Below are 21,475 nucleotides of genomic sequence, written 5' to 3' on the forward strand. Positions count from 1 at the left end.
TGTTAATTCTGACTTAATCTTAAAATTTGCCTCTTTTTTTTCCCTTGTTTTGATAATATCATGGAATGATATACAAAATCTGTTGATAGGCCTTCATTTGCAATGATAGGAACAGAAATTATGGATTTTTTTCTCCTTTTTTTTTCTTTTTGCCTGTCCTGTTTTGATCTGTAGCCATCAGAATTGTTGTCTGAAGGCCAAGAAAGATTCCAAGCAGATTTACTTCACCAAGTGGATCATCATGGCCTTGCCATATTGGTCCGTTTGCTTAACCTTTATTATAATTATGTATTTATTTGATTTGATTTTCGGTTGTTACAGATGGGACACAAACAAATACTCGGCACTCACCCGACGTGGAGACAGACACAAATAGACACTATACACACATTCATACTCCCCAAACATACTCTATATCCCAGGTCCGGGTACCCCTGCCCCCGGAGGGGCAAACCTTACCCGGACCTAGGAGATGCAACCTTTTTTGTAGATGTCATGTAGGCTTTTTGGAGTAAACTGTAGCTCTGTGTAGTTTGGCACGGAGAATATCTTGTCATATGAACAGAGCAGCCATGACACAACTGCAGGGAGACTAACTAGACCTACAAATAAAAAAAACACCCCAGAAAAAGTGAGATGAAGCATGGAGAAAATAGAGGTTGGAGACTACCTGCACCCCCTTCTTCAGGTGGTATGTGCTCAGCCTATGTGTGCATAGGCTTCTGTAGGACCAAGCCAAGTACATATTTACTACTTCCAAAGGAATTCAGAGGGTAAGCAACAGCACGGTGGTGGAGGGCTCATGATTTGAGTTTGTTTTGCAGCCACCTGAGCACCTTACAGTCACAAAGGAGTCAGATGTGAGGACATCTGTCTGACAGCTCAATCTCAATCCAAACTGGATTATGCAGCAGGACAATGATCATCCTAAAAGTCTAAAACAGAATGGCTAAAAAAGAAAAGAAAAGTGCAGATATGGCCTAGTCAGGGTCCAGAGCTCAACCTGAGTGAAACGTAGAAGGATCTTTTTTGCAGACATAAACTATCTGGAAACTTCACTGAACTAAAGCAATCTCTTAAAGAAGAGTCAGCCAAAATTCCTCCACAATGATGTGAGAGACTGAGTCATAGAGAAAACATTTACTTCATGTTAATGCTGCTAAAGGTGGTGCAAGCTCTTATTTATATATTTATTTTTTTACAGAACTGCATAGAGTCTTGTAAAAACTTTCTTGTTTACATAATTGCATATCACTGAGAGACAGACAGGTCTTTGGGACTGGAAACTGAAGCCAACAAACCAACAGAGACAGTGTATCTCTCTGTGGTCATCTTCCATTCACATAAGATACAGTCTGATAACTTAAAGCGTGTAGTTGTAATCAAAACACAGGTTCAGTCTGAACGTTGCTCGTGTCTGTGAGCACTGGTTAGAGAGAGCCAAGAAGTTGGTCAAAGGTGCCATGGCTCCCTCTCACCCCATTTTCCATTTTTAGCCCAACTCTCCAAGTAAGGTATCTTTATCTGGTTTATAAACAAAATATGTCTCATGTCAGGTGTGGTTTGAGAGCCCACACAGATCACACAGATGGTGTGATTCCATCGTAGGATGGTCTCTAGCTTTGTTTTAGTCATTTTAAAGTTTCTTCTCCTTTTTCATGAGCAGCCCTTTAGCAAAAAAATGTGGGTCTTGGCCTAAGACTAGACTGCGGTAAGGATCTGAAAGACTAGACCAAGCTTAATCCTCCAACCTAAACACGCAGGCTGTTGGCATATACTGCTGCTGAGGAGACCCATCCAACTACAGTATAACCTGATGGTTGCAGCATGGAAAAGAAAGAAAACACTGCCAGGATTGGAAGAACACTGTCCCAAGATTATGCTCCATAGAGCATGGAGCTAAAAGCTTAAAAGTACAAGAGTCCTGGGTTTGGTTCCCCCCGAGGCCATCAATGCTTCAAATGTATAAAAGCTTGTAGTGATTGGTCTCTTGACACACAGCACTGCCAACATCTGATAACATTCTTCAAATAATCATTTGCCACAAAAGGGGGGGAAATGCCATTGGCATAGATCTGACACATCAAAGTGAAAGTTTTCTGGAAATCTGGGTTTAAGTCTCACCAATTCTTATTTACTGTAAACAGAGTAAACTTTACAATCTCTCTCCTTCTTAACAAGACAAAGTGCAGAGTATTTCCCTTGACTGTAGCTGTCTGCTTAGGAGCTAGCTTGTTGTGCAAGATACAGAAATAATGACAAAGTTAAAGTGGAAATGCAGGCAAAGAGTAATGTCTGCAAACAGACCATTTTTGGGCAGATATGTGTTGTTGAGAGGAATACAATTCTACTTTTAAGCTTTATTTCCAATCCTTAAGTTTCTGTAAGAATGAAATCCTCACAAGATCCACAGCCTCTTCAAGTCTGGGCGCTCATTTCACGTCATTTTTCGACACACATCGGCTGCTCTACACGACCTCAGTATCCTCCAGTCTTTCCATGTGTATGCTTTCATATTACATTCGTACCTTGTCTTTGCTTACACCTCTTTTACACTGCCGTCGGCATCCATCTGATTGGGCACTGACTCCTGGGTAAGTGTTGGCTGTCAGCGCAGCAAATAAGAGCGCCCCCGTGTCACATTTGTCATGCCTCTAACCCCCTGCTCAGGCACAGATGTGTTGTTCGGGAGGTGTGTGACATGAAAATCTATTTGGCTTTATGTTGTAAGAGGAGACCTGGTGGGGTAACTCCATCCAAACCTCATCTTCTGCAGTCCCAACAAAGTGCGAGACGCGACCACCGCCCCTCTATCTCTGCGTCCTTCTTCTTCTCATGACTTGCCCTTGCACGTGACCCCCCTGCTTGGGCCTGTCATCCATTTTATCCATCTCTTCTTCAGTGGTCCCATCATGCGAGAGGGGTCAAGGGGCTTACCTCCAATTTCAACGGGAGGGTATTTACTCTGAGCCTTGCTGGACTTTTACATGGTAGTGTTAACAAGATAAAAAGGAAGAAGTGCCATGCCAAGAGAGGAAACAGAGACTGACAACACTGCCTCCTCGTTGGCGATGCCGAGGCAAGAGGAGAGGAGGGGTTCCCAGAACAAGGGGAGGAAGAAAAAGAGGGACAAGAGGCGCTGCTGATTCAGCACTGCAGTATGGATTTTCATTTCTCTCCCCCTACACTCTCTTCACAGGTTCCTCCTCCTCCTTCTCCTCGCTGCACTCTCGGAGTAAGAGACAGTCCTGCCAAATGAAGTTCCCAGTTCGCAAATCTAATTTACCCCCTTTTCCTGGGGAAAACCTATTGAGGGGCATTAGATTTTCCCTGCCACATAATATCTAGCAAGCAGTGCCTCTAAAGAAATCACCCACTTGAAAATAAATGACAAATTGGGTTTGGATCTTGTGGCTTGTATTCGTGTGTGTGTGTGTGTGTGTGTGTGTGTGTGTGTGTGTGTGTGTGTGTGTGTGTGTGTGTGTGTGTGTGTGTGTGTGTGTCTGCAGCGCACGAACCCTGACCCAGCCCAGAATGAAGGCGGAAAACAATTCCCACACATTTCTTCCCCAGCGCGTCCTCTGAGAGGAGAACTTTTCATTCTCATCCGAGGTGGTTTGGGGGTTAAGGAGGACTGCAGGGAGAGATTTACAGAGTTCGAGATCTGCAGATTTACACTCGAATTCCCGCACACGGAAAAAAACACCTTATTCGCAAATAAACGCACGCAGGGGCTTGTAAACATATACGTCTACCACAGATGCACACGCCCGGTTGTCGCCATAAACAAATGCAGATGTGTGTATTAAATGCCGATTCCCTGCAGGCCCTGATGGATAAGGCCTCTCCTTGCTGATAACTGAGCGTCTGGGCTTGTGTGCAGCTGAGACTGCGCTGTCTAATTACCCCAAGCGGGAGCGGTAGTGGGTAGGGCTATTCATTTCCATGGTAAAATAGCCCAGATAATGCGCCTCTTCTTTTTTTTTTATTGTACAGTATCGCTGGGGCCAGTGATTGAATTACAGAGCATCCCCCGGTGACTAAGAGGCGGTAATTACGGCGTAATTTAAGATTACATTATTAACCGGCTGACTTTATTAGAATGTAACTTCACCTCTGCAGTTAGCTACATCCTTATCATAAAAAAGGGGAGATGATTAAGGGAAAGAGGAAATTGCCACAATTGTCCTTTTGTAACTGCAAGTGCGTCTGGCATATTAGAAGCGCGGCGTGGGGACCGAGCCACTGGAGGATTTCACGGCTGTGTTTTGACATGCCTCTGCAAGGAAGTAAAAGCCGCTCAGGTAATATGTTGCCAAGCTGAAAGAGAGCAACCACCTATTTTCTTGTGCTGTAGGTGGCTGCAGAAATTGTTCTCTTTGCCTGTTCTCTGTGGTTGTTTAATGGCCTGAAAGACCTTTAAGTGTAGCTGTGATTTAGAGGCCTGTGTTTGGTCAGTAGCAGAAGAAATTGTGAGACTTTTTTATTTTCCTGTTTGCTGTTTGTTGTTGCTCTCTTTCTTTTCCTCGCTTCTGCTTCCCCTCACCCTTCTGTGCCATCAAGGCAGATGGCTGAGCCTCGTTCTGTGAGCATCTTCCCGTTTCTCCCCGCTGTCATGTAAAGAGCCTACAGTAATACAGAGGAAGCCTCATCAATGAGACGGCTCCCTCTGAGGAAGTACTTGGCAACAGTGGGAAGGAAGAACTCCTTTTTAAGACAGGAAATTGAGATTCCATGGACATGCTCATGCTCATCAATTCAGATTTGCCACTAACTGGCGAAGGGGTTGGCGAGCCACCCCTGAGCCTAATCACCTCCTTACCCCCGAGGAGATACTCTGAGTTTTCCGTGTGCCAGAGGAAAACATACCCTTTTCTTCCAATTCACCTGAGCTCACCTGTGTGAAAACAGAGCACCTGGAGCACTTTGGAAATGAGCCCGACATATCTGGCTCAAGGTGGCTAACTGACTACAAACCAGAGGAAGTCTTAGACATCCCAGAAATATTTTTCCTACGATAAGAGCTTAACATTACCGAGAGTCTGTTTATGGTGTTTCAATATAAAATCAATATATTTAAGATTAAAGTACCCCATGGCTCCTGTCTCTTTCTTAAACCCCTCCTACAAAGTCAGACTCTGGTCCTACTTTTGTTATTCTGTAAACCTGAAAGGGCTTGAGTTCGCATCTTGCTTTAAATATGTATATGTTCGCCATCACTTTGTGCTTTTGTCTGTTCCCTTTTACAAGTTGTGAGGATATCTGAGAGTTGTGTTTGAGTCTCGAGGTCCTGCAGAACTTACAGTCCTTGCATGAACCAAGAATCACAAAAATTAACGAGGCTTGATACACTCAAAGGTCATAAGTGCATACCTGTAGTCATTATAAATGCATAGAAGTGCATCTAAGTTGTTTGTTGATCATTAATAACTAGTTTTTACTCCATGTAATACTTTATTTAACATTTCAATCCATAATGTATAAATTATGAATATGCTGCCATTAAACATGTTGCATATGAACTTATTGATCAAGTCAGTGTTAATGACTGCATACTAATGTAGATGTAATGCTTCATAAAAGACTGATATGTTCAGTATGTACTCTTACCTTACAGCGAAATAGTGCAAAGTTGTTAAAATTGTGTGAGAGTGAAAATAGCTGTCCTTTCTGTCCTGATCTCCAGCATATGACAGCTGATGGGCTACTTTGTTGTTTCCTCACATAAATGGGTTCAAGGAGACGTTCAACCATCTTCCTATTCTGAGGTGCCAAATTTAGTCGGTTGGGGATCAAATAAGTGAACATCTCGACTCTTCTCGGCTGTCAAACAGTTGGCTCACAATCTAAAATTCATGCATACATTTACGGTTTTCTGTTTTTATTTGCAAATGTTGTATTTGAGGAGGGAAGAGGATCCGAGATTGTGACCTGACAGAATCAAATCTGCACTTCAAACTGCGTTAAAGCTCGCCCAAATGTGCAAAAAAAAACCATCCACATTTGCCCTCACGCGCAGTGAGAGAGGCAAAGCTCAAACCGCACACACCAAAACACTACAGCCAAAAAAAAAGCAGCGCTGTGTCTAAGTTGACCTGAAACTGAAACAAGATTAACCCTGATCACTGGATTCGCACATAAATCCTCTCAGAGTGCAAAAACATGGGCCAGGCCACGGATAATGATTACACATCCCTTCATTAGCATCATATCAGTGTTATGGATTAGACTCAACAATAGCAGCCATTGTTGAAGCCGCTATCGAGCATCTACCACATAAGGGGGCTGAAGGAAATCCCCACTTGTAGGACAGTAGCCACAAAACAGAGCACAGTGACTTTTTGTAAGCGCAAATAGGCTCAGTGGTGACCTTCACACGAGAGCTCTATGATTCTGATTCTGATCTTTTTGAAAGGAGGAAGGCAAAGTTTTCTATGAGCATGAAGCTACGTAATAAAATGGAAACTCTTCCTTTTCCTTTCTTCTCTACCCTAAGGACACTAAACAGCTGTTCATCACAAAATTTAGGAGGCTGCTTAGTTTATACGTGAAACTTGTTATGATTAGTAAGTAAAGTTTTCTAGAGCTTACATTCTGTCTTTTAGCCTTGGTTGTAGTTTATACATGTATTGTATAGACTTAGGTACATGTTATATACTGTTTGTGAAGAAACCCTCAACTCTTACTGCCCATAAAAATAAGAACTGTATTTGTCAAATCCAAAGACAAAGGAAAAAGGCGCACACGTTATAACAAGAGCCAGCACTATAACTTGTATTATGATGTGTTATGACATGTTTATTACAATATGATGACATTAGCGTGTTATGGCATCATTGTGACCTCAGAGAGAATCGAATTGACACAATAAAAAGCATGTTGTACGGCTCTTTTATTTCATATATTACTGGATACGGTTTCTTGATATTCTTTTTCAAGGTCAACATTGAGCTTCGGTGCTTACATAGAAGGTCAAGGTCAAATTCTTAGCCAAACTAGATACTCGTGTCCCCCAAGGTCTAGTTTATTGTTGTGAAGTTTAAAGACGAGCCTAAAAAGACTGTGGGTAATATAAAGTTTTTACTGATTTTCCTAAATCAGCTCAAGTTTTTATTGGCATCTACCGTCACATAAAATTTGATGATGATATCTTGAAAAGTGTGGACGTTGAACTGCTAACAACCCGACAAAAAGACAGAAAGACAGACAAACAGAACCGATTACATACATCCTTCTTCAGGAGGAGAATAACTTTACTATAAAGAAATGTTGTGCAGAGTAAAAAAGAAATGGTCCATCTGGGTCCAAATTGGTGACTGAAGCCCCTTTTCCTTTAGTATCTACTCGGATCAACTTGCCACTTAGGTACTAAAGGAAAAGAGGCTTTGGGGTCTAGATACTGACTAGCAATGACACCAAACAGCAGTTTTTGTGGTTTTTAAAGTACACGGTCACTGCGATGTCAAAGCATTGTCATGACCAAATTCAAGTGTTTAGTAGGATAAAATAATGTAATGTTGTTGTTTTATACACAAATGGCCAAGATTTGTTCAACTCTCAACACTGTATATGAAAAGCAGATGGAAAGATTAGAAAGATTAGATCTCACATTTGGTCAGATTTGGTCAGATTTGGTCAGATTTGGTGAATTTCAACAGGGTAAGTCCTCGCGTCTTGAAAATAGAGTACACCCTCTGTTAATTATAAGGTTTTACATATCAGGGCATATTAAAAAAATCATTTCTAGTCCTTACCAGGTCTTATGATGCGGTAAATACAACCTCAGAACATTACATGACACGTAGATAACAAATGTGTGAAAAACTAACCAATGATTCAGTAGTTGGTACAACCACCTTTATCAGCAATAACTCGAAGTAATCATTTTCTGTGACTTTATCAGTCTATTACACGACTGCAGAGGAATTTCGGCCCACTTGTCTTCACAACATTGCATCAATTCATACAAGTTTGCACATATTCATTTATGCACAGCTCTCTTAAAGGTCCCATTAAGGGCATTTCAGTCAGGTTAAGGTCAATACTCATGTCTAACAACCTCATAACAGTATGCGCAATATCACATATGTATTTTATGTTGCGGTACCTTCTCTCATGTCATATCTGTGTGCAATAACGTGGAGACATCAGGTGCAATATTCTTATTTATTATCTTATTCATATAGTGCCTGACTTGATGCTCCTGTCGAAGCACTTCATGTGTTGTATGTGTGTGTGGGAATGAATGTAACTCCACGCTATGTGGCGTTACTGACCAAACACTTGAGATGTGGTTCTTATCTGTGTATTGTTACATAGCATGAGGTAAAGCGGGTTGTCTACTAATCGGAAGGTCAGTGGTTTGATTCCTAGCCCCTTTAGTCTGCATGTCAAAGCATCCTGTGACGAGATACTGAACTACTACTACTGAAAGTTAGCTGCTGTTGAAGCTGCACTGCAGAGCGCCCACCCTGCACAAAATATACAGTATATATATATATATAATGCAATATAAGGTAAAGTGGATCAACCAGTGTTACTATAATATAAAATGAATAAAATGGTTCTTTATTTAATACTTTGCTATTTACTGATGTTTTGTGTCACATAACTTTATTAGAAAACTGTCTGTAGAGTTATATTTAAAAATGCAGTTAATATCATTTAAGATACAAACCTCTAACTTTGGTCTATAATTACATCATCTGCCAAATTACAGTGGCTGTTCAATGATTTTAAAAAAATGTATTTTGACGATATATTCATGAATGTAAAGCTTTTTTCATCCTGATTTCTGCTTAAATTCACTCTACTAATCGAAACTCATCATTGGGATCAAAACCTTAAGCTTTCTTATACGTGAGATTCACATGCACAGCTCGAAACTAGAACTAGTTTAATTTGTTAATCTGTCTTTGCAAGCTGTTTGCCTTCAGTAATTGCAATGCGTGAGCCCAGAGGCTGCAGGTATTCACTATATCACTCTAAATGAGGGTGCGATGAGTAAAAGACCAGACAAAAAGAAAAGGAAAGCAGCAGGAGAGGAGGGGGATCCACAGGAGAGCGAGATGAAGAGAATGCATGGATGAAGGGGAGAGAAAGAAGTGCGCCGATGGGTCAAGCTGTGTCAATAACTCTTCTTGCAGTTCAGCTTGTGTAAATTGATCTTTTACAATTTCACCTTGTGACAGCCAGAAAAATCGCTACACTTGTAAGTCCAGAGGTGAAGGGGGAAGAGAGATAGAAAATGCAGGGTATTTAGGTCTATCCAGAGAAAGAAAAGGTGATGCAAGCAGAAGAAGAAGTGGGAAAAGAAATACACAAGGACCAAAACTCAAGAAATATTGAGGCTCAGTACACCGCTGAGGTGAATTTAAATCTCACAGTTGTTCCTGTAGATTTTAGCTGATTTGTTTTAACTGACAAGGAAAAAAAAGTTGCGACGACACAGCAAATACGGGCGAGTTTCTCCCAAAATAAGAAGCAAAAAATCTGGATTTACAGTAACAGTTAATAGACGACTTGAGCCAGATTTGCTGATGTGTGCGCGTGTGTGTTTTTTTCTGTGTGTGTTTTCCTCTCATGCACTCTAATACAGTAGTTATGTTTGCAACTCTAAATGAACTCTAACTTGTCAGAGCTGCGGGCATCAACAGCTCAACAGCTTCTAAATATTTGGGGAGGAAGGGGGAGGGAAGGGTGTGTGTGTGTGTGTGTGTGTGTGTGTGTGTGTGTGTGTGTGTGTGTGTGTGTGTGTGTGTGTGTGTGTGTGTGTGATGATAGGAGGGAGATAACAACAGCAGCTTCTTGGCTTCTTTCGACTTAACTGCAGCTGAAGGCTGGTCAGACTGTTTTCTGTTAATGCTATAAGTAATCAGCAAACAGCACATACATCAAGAACACTGGAAAGAGTCTATAGTAATATGGGACACAATGGGCCTCGTGCAACTCCAGACGCTATTATTATAAATCCTATTTGCTCGTAAACTGAAGGTGTGTGGTCGATTGTTGAGATAACGCCCCCTTTATATAACACTACATAATGTGTTGAAATTTTCTGAGGCGTGACCAACAAATGGAGAGATGCCACCAAAAAGAGGAGCTTGATTGGCAAATCAACAGATATAATTATTTTAATGACTTTATCACCTGATAAAGTTGATTTTCCTTGCTCATACAGCTGCTTGTTATAGTCATAGTTCAATTCAATAATAAGTTCTATGTTCACTCATCTGTCTGCTTTCCTTTGGTGTTTAGCTACAATTTTATTCTTTACATCAGTTCCACTTTCCCACACTGTAAAACTCTAGTCCAATCATCTTTCTGCCCGCTCTCTTCAAGCCAATCATCCTCAGCTCTGCGTACTTTAAATCGCAGTGCTCATCTCTCCTTCTCCCTTGCAGGCCCCTTCATGCAACCCATCTCCGCCTCACCAAGTCCACAGACTTCCATCCAAGCCTCCATCTTATCTTCACCACCACCAGTGTCTAGACTCTGGAGGAGGAAACCCTGCCCATATCTTCCCACACCTTGGATTCTGTTCTGCTGTGATGGGCCATCAGAGTCTAACCACCAGATAGTATAGTTGAATCATGTATACTTCAATGAATCATGTTCAACTCCTTCTACTAAGCTCCTTGTTTAATGTTTCACTTTCAGAGCCCTGGACATATATTTTTGTTGACAGAGTGATTCTTTTAAAGGTGTGTTAGGACGAGGATGCAGAGAAGCGGAAAGTTAATCGCAAACTGAGGTATGATGTCTTTGTTTTTAAGTGATCTCAGATACTTGAAACATCTCAGCAGCCACTCACCTGGCTCATGCACGTCTTTGGAAAAAAAGCACACATTCTCTTCCTGAGTACTGGACCACCAAACTCTCTAATAACTTCCAAAGTATCCAAGACGACATAGTCTTAACTGAGATCAGTTAAGAGAACTGCAAGGATTTTAGTCAATGCCAGAATCCAGCGCATACAAAAAAGGTCAGAACAAAAAGCAGAGGAACTCTATGTGCTCACCATTTCTTGCACGAGGCTCAGTTTCCTTATTCATATTCATATTCTGCCTAATTCAAAGTACGTTGTTTCTTAAACCACAGCAATTATTTTGAAGGTCACAATGGTGGCCTTGAATACCTTCCCAAAAAATTGCCTTGCACTTAAATGTAAATGGAAAGCAATGGTACTGTATAAAAACATGTTTTATCATATGTAGAGTATTTGTGTTTAGGCCTAAATCTTTGACCTCCTCAGCAAACTCGTTTTGGGGTTTTTTGTCTTTTGTTAAGAAGCTTTGGATAAATAGGAGGCTTGAAATTGAACTTTATTTATATTCATGTCCTACTCTTCTAATACTTGATGAGCATGTTTTTTTTTTTTTACGTACAGTACTCTGTGAAGATTTTTTTTTCCTTCATCTAGTTTTTTTCTTCAGCTTTCAGTTTAGATTTCTATTTTCTCTAAATACCTTTTGGCAGCTGTCAGAGAACAGGTGTAAACCAGTGAAACTTGTGTAAAAGTACAAGGAGGGAGCAGCATGACAACTTATCCAGTTTACCAAAACTCAGAAAAAGATTACCAAGACTTAATCAGTGTGTTTCCTCGCACGCTGGAAACAAGGTACTCATGAAATACAAAGAAAATCAGCTTTGCACTGTAATTTGCTTGTTTTTGCTTTGGGGAATTGAAGGAGCATTTTGACCCCGAAACGGTGAATAAAGTCAAGTAAATGGGCACACTATTACACTGTTGTCACTATTACAAAACAAGGAACCATTGACATTATCATCCAGGTCAAATCTCATTACGATAGGACAAAGACTATGGCACCACAGACACACAGAGGTTTATGTAGTTCTGGTTGAACGTGGCCGTGTTTGTCTATGTCTGTTGACTGCAGGCCTCATAAATGCATGGACGCTGCATGTGTGAGGGCACGCAGCTCTGTAAACATTACCTCATCGCTGTCATGCAGCGGGGGCTGGGGCCTCCCCTCAGCCCCCAAGTTCTGTGGGAACTGAAGCCCACTCTGCTGGCTGGAACAAAGGGCAGCCCTCCTCTGCCGCTCGCCCCCTGCCCCAGCCACCGCTGCCACAGCCCACCTCGCAACAAAAGGGGCCACGGGACCTTAATTCCCAGGCAACGATATAAATGGTGGCCCCCGACTCCAGAGGATGAGACAGGGACTGAAAATCGAATGGGGTGGAGGAAGAGAAAAATGGCAAAGAAGTCATAAAAGAGTTGCACCCCACCTCCTCCTTCTCACCCAGGAGGTCCCATTGTTGGTGGGGCTGAGGGCACATGGGGGTGGATGGTGAGGGAACCGGGGTGAGAAGAGACAAAGGACAGGTCGGAGAGAGTCACAGGGGTCACAACCTCCAGCCTCCTCCTCCATACAGCCACTGAAACTCCGTATCAAACACAGAGATCCCATCATATACAATCACGCTCGCTCACAGCCAGTTCAGCCGGCGACCTTTGGAAGGTGACAGATCCTTTAAGAGGAGACGGTTTCTCACACATTTGAGCACACATGAACCTACAGATACTGAAGTGCACACATTGTGCTGTCAAACTGAAAAACTAACCTGTGCACGCATTGCAAACTTTGTTTCACAGCATCAGTCTTCTCTTAACCCTTAAAAGACAGAACTGCAAACCATGAAATTGGCAGAAAATTCATATTTTTTGAAAACTGACCTTCTATTGACCCCCCCAAAAAATTAAAAAATATGTATTTATTTGCATATATAAGTTTTATTTTGTATTATGTTTGCTACAGCAGCCATTTTTGTAGTTTATTGATTAAAAATGCACTGTCCAATTTCTATAGGTTTATTTATGCTTTTGAGGGGGGAGAAAAAAGATGTAGAAGTCTCAAAAACTCACAAAAACTGATGTATCAAATATGACTGACTAGATGTTAAATACAAAGCAGTTCTGAAACCGAAAAAAATAATTTCACATTACTGCTTTGTATTACTTTTCTTCTTTTGTCCCTGTAGAAAGCAGTTTTTTTAATTTGTTGCACTGCTTGTAAAATTGCTTTTGCAATGCCAAAGCATCATCTGAGATATACTTACACTGAATTGCCCGATAACAGTGTAAGGTTAATCCTTCCAGAACACTTCACATCCGCACAAAAACTATTTAAGCTGAAAGCAAAGAGCACTTGACAGATAAATGTGGTTAGAGTGATTCTGCTATACAAACAAGTGGCGTTTCCTCTGTGACTCAGACTAGTTAAAGCCTACTGGCCTCTTCTTTCATTACCTGATGAAACTCAAGTTTTGGGTCTTTGGTTTGGGTTGGCACACACTCCGTGTATGATGGTCTGTTGCAACTAGTTTTGTGTTGCATTTGCAGGTGCTTGGGAAGTTATGTTATTGTGCTTGCAGCAGTGGATAGCTAGTTTTTGGCCTGGGCCTTCCTTACATCCATCCATAAGTGGGACTAATAAAGGTTATCTTATCTTATATATCCATTCTTTTAGGTGCTGGTGGGTGAACTGAAGCTGACTTTGGGCGACTCTGACCACCTGGTTCTCCAACTATTGGATGTGGACCCCATTCATGCAGGCCTAGAGACCAGTCTGCAACCTGCTGGTAACCACTGGTTGCCAAAGGAAGTGTGTATTCATGAAAACTGTTGGCAAGTGTTTGCTGGGAGTTGCAAATTGAAATTGGTCCCTGTGAGCAACAGAATTTTGAAATTGGTCATGTACTTCACAGGAAGCCAGTGCAACAAGTTAAGAATGAGTGAAATATGATCATGCTTTCATGCATAAATCCAAACTAGATGTAATGAAAGCATGAATGGCTTTCTTTTGGTCTTTAAAGAAAGAAATTAACTTGAGAAATTAACTAACTTTAGTTAAAAGTCCTAACTGAAGAAAGTTGAGTTTAACCTGAGGTCTATGAAATAATGCCAGGGGCACAAGATCTGAACGGATAGTGGATAATGAGTTTGAGAAAATGTTTTGAGAGCAGGTTAAAAAATTTTCACATGAGTTGTAGCCAGGTATAAGAGGAAGGTAAATTTGGGTATCATCTGCATAAAAGTGGTACGCAATATACATTTTTTAAATATCGGCCCAAATGATATGTGTAATGAAAACAGGAGATTACGGGGTGGTGCTGGTGGTGGATCCCATCTCTCAAAAGTAGTACACTGACCAGCCTGATGTTATCTAACTGCTGGGTAAGCATGCACAAAAAGATACCTTAATTTGGCAATGATGCCATTTTAAGAACAGCAGTGTCATAACGATGACGCTTTAGAGACAAATGTAACTTAAACTCAGTGAGTAATTTAAACTTTTTCACCTTTAGATCTTTTTTTCATTAATTTCACATTTCAAGTCTTTCATCTAGAGGATCTTTTTTCTTTCAGCTGCTCCCTCTAGGGGTGGTCGAAGCAGATCACTTGCCACCTTATCCCTTCCATCCTCCTCTTTTTCATACCAACTCTTTGCATATCCTCTCTCACTATATCCATGAATCTTCTCTGTGGTCTTCCTCTTTTCCTCCTGCCTGGCAGCTCCATTCTCAAGGATTCAAAATACAATCAAAACAATGTTTAGGGATTATTTTAGTGGAAACCTTTGAAATTTACTTGATTTCTTCTTTGTATTACATTGTATGAAACTTGGCCTAACTCTGTGCCGTGTGTTCCAGAAGATTCTCCGTATAATTCCTGCTAAACCAGGATTTGCCAGGCTTGGATACACAGATAGAGGCAAGAAACCTTGAGAGCTGAATCTGTAACTCTTTTTTTTTTTTTTATCTTAAAGCTGTTCTACAATGACCGTCCTGGATGGGAAATAAACAGTTTCTAATGCACAGGAGACCAGAGGCTGGATGGCATCCATATCGATTGTAAATCCCTGAAAAATGGAAATGCCTTGTGATCAGAACACCTTGTCTGACATTATTTTCCTTCCTTGTGCGTCTCTGTGTTTTGTAATGTGAGTACTGGATGTGGAAAATGTTGAGTCCTTGCGTTTCTTTCAGGTTTTGCGATTGCTTGTGATAGTTTGTGCTTCGGGCGAGTTAAAAGCAGCTTTCGAAGCAGCTCACAGAGGCTTTGATGATGCAATAGGCTGATTCACCTGTGCTGCATTCACAATAGCGTTACAAATGTATGGCTTATATGTGTCCAAATTCTGCTTTGTTGCATTCAAAGTTAAAGACGTTTTCTTCATTTTTTTAAAGCAGTACCTTCACAGCACAAAGACTGTCAGCTTTTTTTTTTCTCTTTTTTTGCCGTGTAGTTGAGGCGGGGTGTTCGCCAGGTCACTGAAGTGGCTGGAGAGAGTGCAGGATAATTGGGGCTATGTTGGATCTAGTGTCTGTAGCACTTCAGTGCTGGGGGTCAGGGACCTGAAAACACTGGCTCAACAGTTACCAATCATTTCAAACCCCCAGCTGAAGAAAAGCATCGTGGGCCAGCTTTCTCTCAGGGCCACGGCCTGTGGAGGTTCAAAGGGACGGTGAAGCTTGCAGGGCTGCATGCGTGTGTGTGTGTTTGTGTGTGCGCACTGCTTTTGAAAGGGAATAAGAGCTCTGAGGCCAGAAGCTTGAACAATTAGAACAATTTTACTCCACTTTCACTCCCTCCCTCTATCTCTTTTTCACACACACACATAGACACACAGTCTTTAAAAGTCTAAAGCAACTTAGTGACCCACCAGTCGTCCTCAAATTCAATGGAATGGGATAGCTCTAATTATATGACATAACAAATTATAATCTACAAATAACAGGTATACTTCAAGCCACTATCGTACATTTACAATATTAAACTGTCAAATGGCAATCTGGATAATACTAGCTAGTCAGGTGGTGTAACAATGTTTTCATAGCTGAAAGTTCTGCACCTCAACAGAACGGGCACTAACAAAAAGCAAAGGTAGAGAGTCTGGAAAAGCACCAAAATAACTTGTTATGAGTGCCGCGCAATATGGTAAAAGTAAATACAGGGCCAGTATTGCCAATATCAGTACTGATACTTTTATAGTATAAAGCGAGCTTCTGTAGGGGAGAGCATTGACTTACAGTGGGGCAAAAAAGTATTTAGTCAGCCACCGATTGTGCAAGTTCCCCCACCTAAAATGATGACAGAGGTCAGTAATTTGCACCAGAGGTACACTTCAACTGTGAGAGACAGAATGTGAAAAAAAAAATCCATGAATCCACATGGTAGGATTTGTAAAGAATTTATTCGTAAATCAGGGTGGAAAATAAGTATTTGGTCAATAACAAAAATACAACTCAATACTTTGTAACATAACCTTTGTTGGCAATAACAGAGGTCAAACGTTTACTATAGGTCTTTACCAGGTTTGCACACACAGTAGCTGGTATTTTGGCCCATTCCTCCATGCAGATCTTCTCGAGAGCAGTGATGTTTTGGGGCTGTCGCCGAGCAACACGGACTTTCAACTCCCGCCACAGATTTTCTATGGGGTTGAGGTCTGGAGACTGGCTAGGCCACTCCAGGACTTTCAAATGCTTCTTACGGAGCCACTCCTTTGTTGCCCGGGCGGTGTGTTTTGGATCATTGTCATGTTGGAAGACCCAGCCTCGTTTCATCTTCAAAGTTCTCACTGATGGAAGGAGGTTTTGGCTCAAAATCTCACGATACATGGCCCCATTCATTCTGTCCTTAACACGGATCAGTCGTCCTGTCCCCTTGGCAGAAAAACAGCCCCATAGCATGATGTTTCCACCCCCATGCTTCACAGTAGGTATGGTGTTCTTGGGATGCAACTCAGTATTCTTCTTGCTCCAAACACGACGAGTTGAGTTTATACCAAAAAGTTCTACTTTGGTTTCATCTGACCACATGACATTCTCCCAATCCTCTGCTGTATCATCCATGTGCTCTCTGGCAAACTTCAGACGGGCCTGGACATGCACTGGCTTCAGCAGCGGAACACGTCTGGCACTGCGGGATTTGATTCCCTGCCGTTGTAGTGTGTTACTGATGGTGACCTTTGTTACTTTGGTCCCAGCTCTCTGCAGGTCATTCACCAGGTCCCCCCGTGTGGTTCTGGGATCTTTGCTCACCGTTCTCATGATCATTTTGACCCCACGGGATGAGATCTTGCGTGGAGCCCCAGATCGAGGGAGATTATCAGTGGTCTTGTATGTCTTCCATTTTCTGATGATTGCTCCCACAGTTGATTTTTTCACACCAAGCTGCTTGCCTATTGTAGATTCACTCTTCCCAGTCTGGTGCAGGTCTACAATACTTTTCCTGGTGTCCTTCGAAAGCTCTTTGGTCTTGGCCATGGCGGCGTTTGGAGTCTGACTGTTTGAGGCTGTGGACAGGTGTCTTTTATACAGATGATGAGTTCAAACAGGTGCCATTCATACAGGTAACGAGTGGGGGACAGAAAAGCGTCTTACAGAAGACGTTACAGGTCTGTGAGAGCCAGAGATTTTCCTTGTTTAAGGTGACCAAATACTTATTTTCCACCCTGATTTACGAATAAATTCTTTACAAATCCTACCATGTGAATTCATGGATTTTTTTTTTCACATTCTGTCTCTCACAGTTGAAGTGTACCTCTGGTGCAAATTACTGACCTCTGTCATCATTTTAAGTGGGGGAACTTGCACAATCGGTGGCTGACTAAATACTTTTTTGCCCCACTGTAGTCAAAACAACCAAAAGTATTCTGAAACTGGCTTTTTTTGGAGAGCTGGAACATAAATGTGTCTGTCACTAAAGCACTTTGGGTCATCTTCTGTTGTTTAAATGTGCTACAGGATATAAATAAACAGATGTGACAGTCAATGCAAAAAGGTTCAGACATAGTGCATGTTTGAGGTATATTTTTTCATATGCAGAAAATGATTTAACACAATTCATTGGGCTACATGCTAAACTTAGAGGATACAAACAAAGTAGCAGTATCTATCCAAAATAAATACCAGCATTGGTATCGATACTATCAATATTTGGATCGATCCGCTGGAACATATACCTCCTTAAACGTCCCTCAATAAGAGGAATAGTCATTCTTCTCTACCGACCAGAGGTGGTCAGGTGGTTCTGACTAGTCTCTGGGCATACATGAATGGGACATTTAGCAATCAATTTCATAGCTGCCAGCAACCACTCACCAACCGGTTGGAGACCACACATTTTCCCCAAGCAACCAGTGGTTACTCCGTTTATATTATACTTATATGAGCAGCGCTTGGTGACGGTGGGGAGTTTCTGCTTATTCATTTTATCTTACACCTGCTATATTATTGATTGTTTAAGATTCAGACCCCAGACTTCTCATTATTACACAGCCTCTCCCTCAGAAGCTCCTCCTTCTATCACACATTAGACAATACGTTTAACTTCTGATGATATTCACCAATTTTCAGCGACTGGGAATTAAAGACACTCTTGAGAGTAAAAGAAGAGTAACATTTAAATTTAGTGGTGCGGTTCATGTTTAAGCTAAACATTCTACCACCACAAAAAAGCAATAAAAAGCAAATTTCAAAGCCATTTTGCCCCGTCTTCGCTGTGCATGTGCTCCCAGGCGGGGGTTTACCAAGGAACGACCCCCAACCATTCCCCCGCGCTAACTTTTCCTTCCTTTCCTCTGCGTAACGCTGTGGCCACAGATTGTGTGGAATGCAATTAGAGCGCCTAAATTAAGTAGTAATGGAGAACCAGGTCTCCCTACCAGTGTTGCCCTGGCAACGAGCGCTCACAACACCGCCTCTAGTAGTTTTGCTACTTTATCTGCAAAATGCACAATTGAGCTTTAAACCAGCTCTCTGTCTGCAGGAGGCAGGCAGGGCAGAGGATAAAGGATGGGAGGGGAGACGGTGATTGGGAGTGGGGGGGGCGAACAGCTGCGTGCTAGGAGGTTCCTCTGCATCTTGTGATATTGCCGGCCGTCAAATATTTATTCCACAAACTGTCTAATGCGGCGTGATGCGCTCACCGTGTGCGGATGAGGGCCAGATTTCAAAGACCCCCTCAAAGGATGACGTGTGTTCGGCGAGCTTTGATTGCGCGGCTCCCCCTCCAGTCGCAGCGCGACGTGACAGAGAGGAGAGAGGCTTCACTTTGTAAACAGCCTGTAGTCACAGGGCCTTGTTGACTAATGTGACAAAAGCTGTGTGAATTGTAGGCACGCAGTGGATTTTCATCAGGAAGCGCAGATTTTAGGAAATGGGATTAAAGTCGAGCGAAGGTGCAATCACACCTGCAGACTTCAGTCTCGGCAGAGAAAGTTTACTTTGTTGCATTCTTGCAGTCGGCTCGTTTAGGCTCACACTTCTCAATTTACAGGTGAACAAGGACTTGTAAAACTCACGTGAAGTATTTGACATAGAATTAGACATTCTTGTCTCTCGAGGTGAGACAAGGTTTTGGCAGCAAAAGAAGTTGAATAAATTATTTGCTGACACAGTTGAGCTTTTCTGGTGTTTAGCTAAAAGATGCCTGCAGTAACTTCCACTCAATAAAAACTAGTGCGATTATGGTGGAATACCTTATCTTATACTGGGCCTCAGTGTTCCCCCTTATGGTTTCTTCTGTTTGCAAAAAGCCAGTTTAGCTTTTCTCCCCTTAAGTGAACTTTATTCTGATTGGATGCCCCTCACAAATAGTTTTGAAAAGCAAGTGGGTGGGGCTTCTCTGCCCCAGTTAGTCCTACAGAGATACCCTCACACATTATACAGCCTCTAAAGCCAACTGTCTAAAAGGTCTAGCAGAGGATGGCTTCGATCCATAAACTTGTGGGTTATGGGCCAGTTATGCTGCGACACTCTGCTGAAAAATCACCCCAGGTGGGATTTGAACCCACAATCCCTGGCTTAGGAGGCCAGTGCCCTATCCATTAGGCCACTGGGGCTAGACATGCCCTTTAAACACGCTGTGATTGTTCAGTGTACAGCTGGTATATTGTGAATAGCAGATGAATGGAGAGCTCAGAGAACAGCACAGGAGCTGTGCTCTCAGCTCCACTTTGTTTGAGCGTCATTTCTGTTCCTGTGGAGACTCATGAAACCTCACAAGGACCAGGGAGAAACTAAGATTTTTATAATTAAATATTAAGAAGTTTAACTTGGTATACTAAAGTGCATGGTGAGTGCACACATGACAGAAAACTAGAAAAAGCTTAATAAGCCCACTTTAAATTTAGCATATAAACAACTGAGTGAGACATCACTCCCATCCTGAAACACCTCCCTCTCTTCACCCATGTCTCAAACACCACACATGATCTGCATAGCTGCACTACCTTGGACAAGACAATTTTATAAAGTTTTTCACAGTTAACCTGACCCACAAAGACTGTCTTTAAAGTGGATTTCTACTCAACCATGTACAGTCCCTCAGTTTAAGTTCACGGGAAGCTAAATCAAACCCTGTGTACTGGTAGAGTGAGCCACATGGAGTTAATGGAGAGAATATGACCTTACATCTGCCGCGTGAGCAAATACATAACAGGTGTGTTCTGTATTATTTACCTGCCAGTCAGTTCTGAACCAAGGATGCACAATACAAGACCGGTTGTGTTGAAAATCAGATTTAAGTTAAGATAACTGGGCCACCTTGTCGCCCTCGGGGGCCTCAATCCTGCAGATGTCAGTGTAGGTTCACATCTGCATACAAATGCACAAACTTTTTTTTTCCTCCCCTTTTACATTTCTCACACAACAGCTGTGTGCATTTAAAGATGACCAGGTGCCACAGATTTTTAATTTAGATGGACACAGACACACCATCAAACAGAAACACGGGCCAGAGTGGGCAGGACGCACAGGTGCTGTGCAAACTTCTGACTGTAGCTGTGCCAAGAGGATGTCCCAAACACAGAGAGAACAAGCGTATGGCCCACACATGCTGAATAGTGTCTTTCACTAAAACAGCCTCTCTGCAGAAGACAAAATATTTCAGAAGGGAATCCATGTGTTTTTACTCACATGGAAACCATTTTTCTTTGTTGGTAATTTGTACTATTAAAAAAGAAGAGGGGGTGGTGGGGGGTAGTATTGCATCTGAAAAAATGACTGGACACATTTGGAGCAGCTGGGCGGGTTGTGTACTGTGCAAAGGTAAAGTGTTTGAATGAATGGGTCTGAGTGACTGTGCTGTTGCTAGACTGCATTTTTGAAAAGCAGTGATTTTTTAAAGCAGCCATAATTTATTTACTGGGCTCCAAACTGGCCCCAAGCTGTCCTTTGTTGTAATGTTAGCTCGCCTGCTATCCTGGACAAACAGCTGCCTATCTAACATGACAAAGCAATGCTTACTATGAATACGTTTATCATCAAAACTCCCGGGTGGTTATAATTTCGCTTGTAGTTTAAGTACTTTAACAGCTACAAACTAGCCACTGAGGCAGCCCAGCTAATCGATAAATAGCTGACATTAGCTCAGTTATACAATCCTGTGCAAAACTAAGCTTACCCCATCATTCATTAGCTTGTAGAACTCCCTTTAACGACA

At 42.0% G+C, this 21,475-nt stretch overlaps 1 non-coding gene across 1 annotated transcript; it reads right to left on the reverse strand.

Annotated features, from left to right (window-relative positions):
* Positions 1-19,801: 19,801 nt before the first annotated feature.
* On the reverse strand, positions 19,802-19,874 carry trnar-ccu (transfer RNA arginine (anticodon CCU)). Its single transcript has one exon. It is a non-coding gene; the product is annotated as a tRNA-Arg (tRNA).
* Between the last annotated feature and the right edge of the window lie 1,601 nt (positions 19,875-21,475).

This window comes from Maylandia zebra, linkage group LG23 (genome assembly GCF_041146795.1).
Source record: "Maylandia zebra isolate NMK-2024a linkage group LG23, Mzebra_GT3a, whole genome shotgun sequence".
Classification (NCBI taxonomy): Eukaryota; Metazoa; Chordata; class Actinopteri; order Cichliformes; family Cichlidae; genus Maylandia; species Maylandia zebra.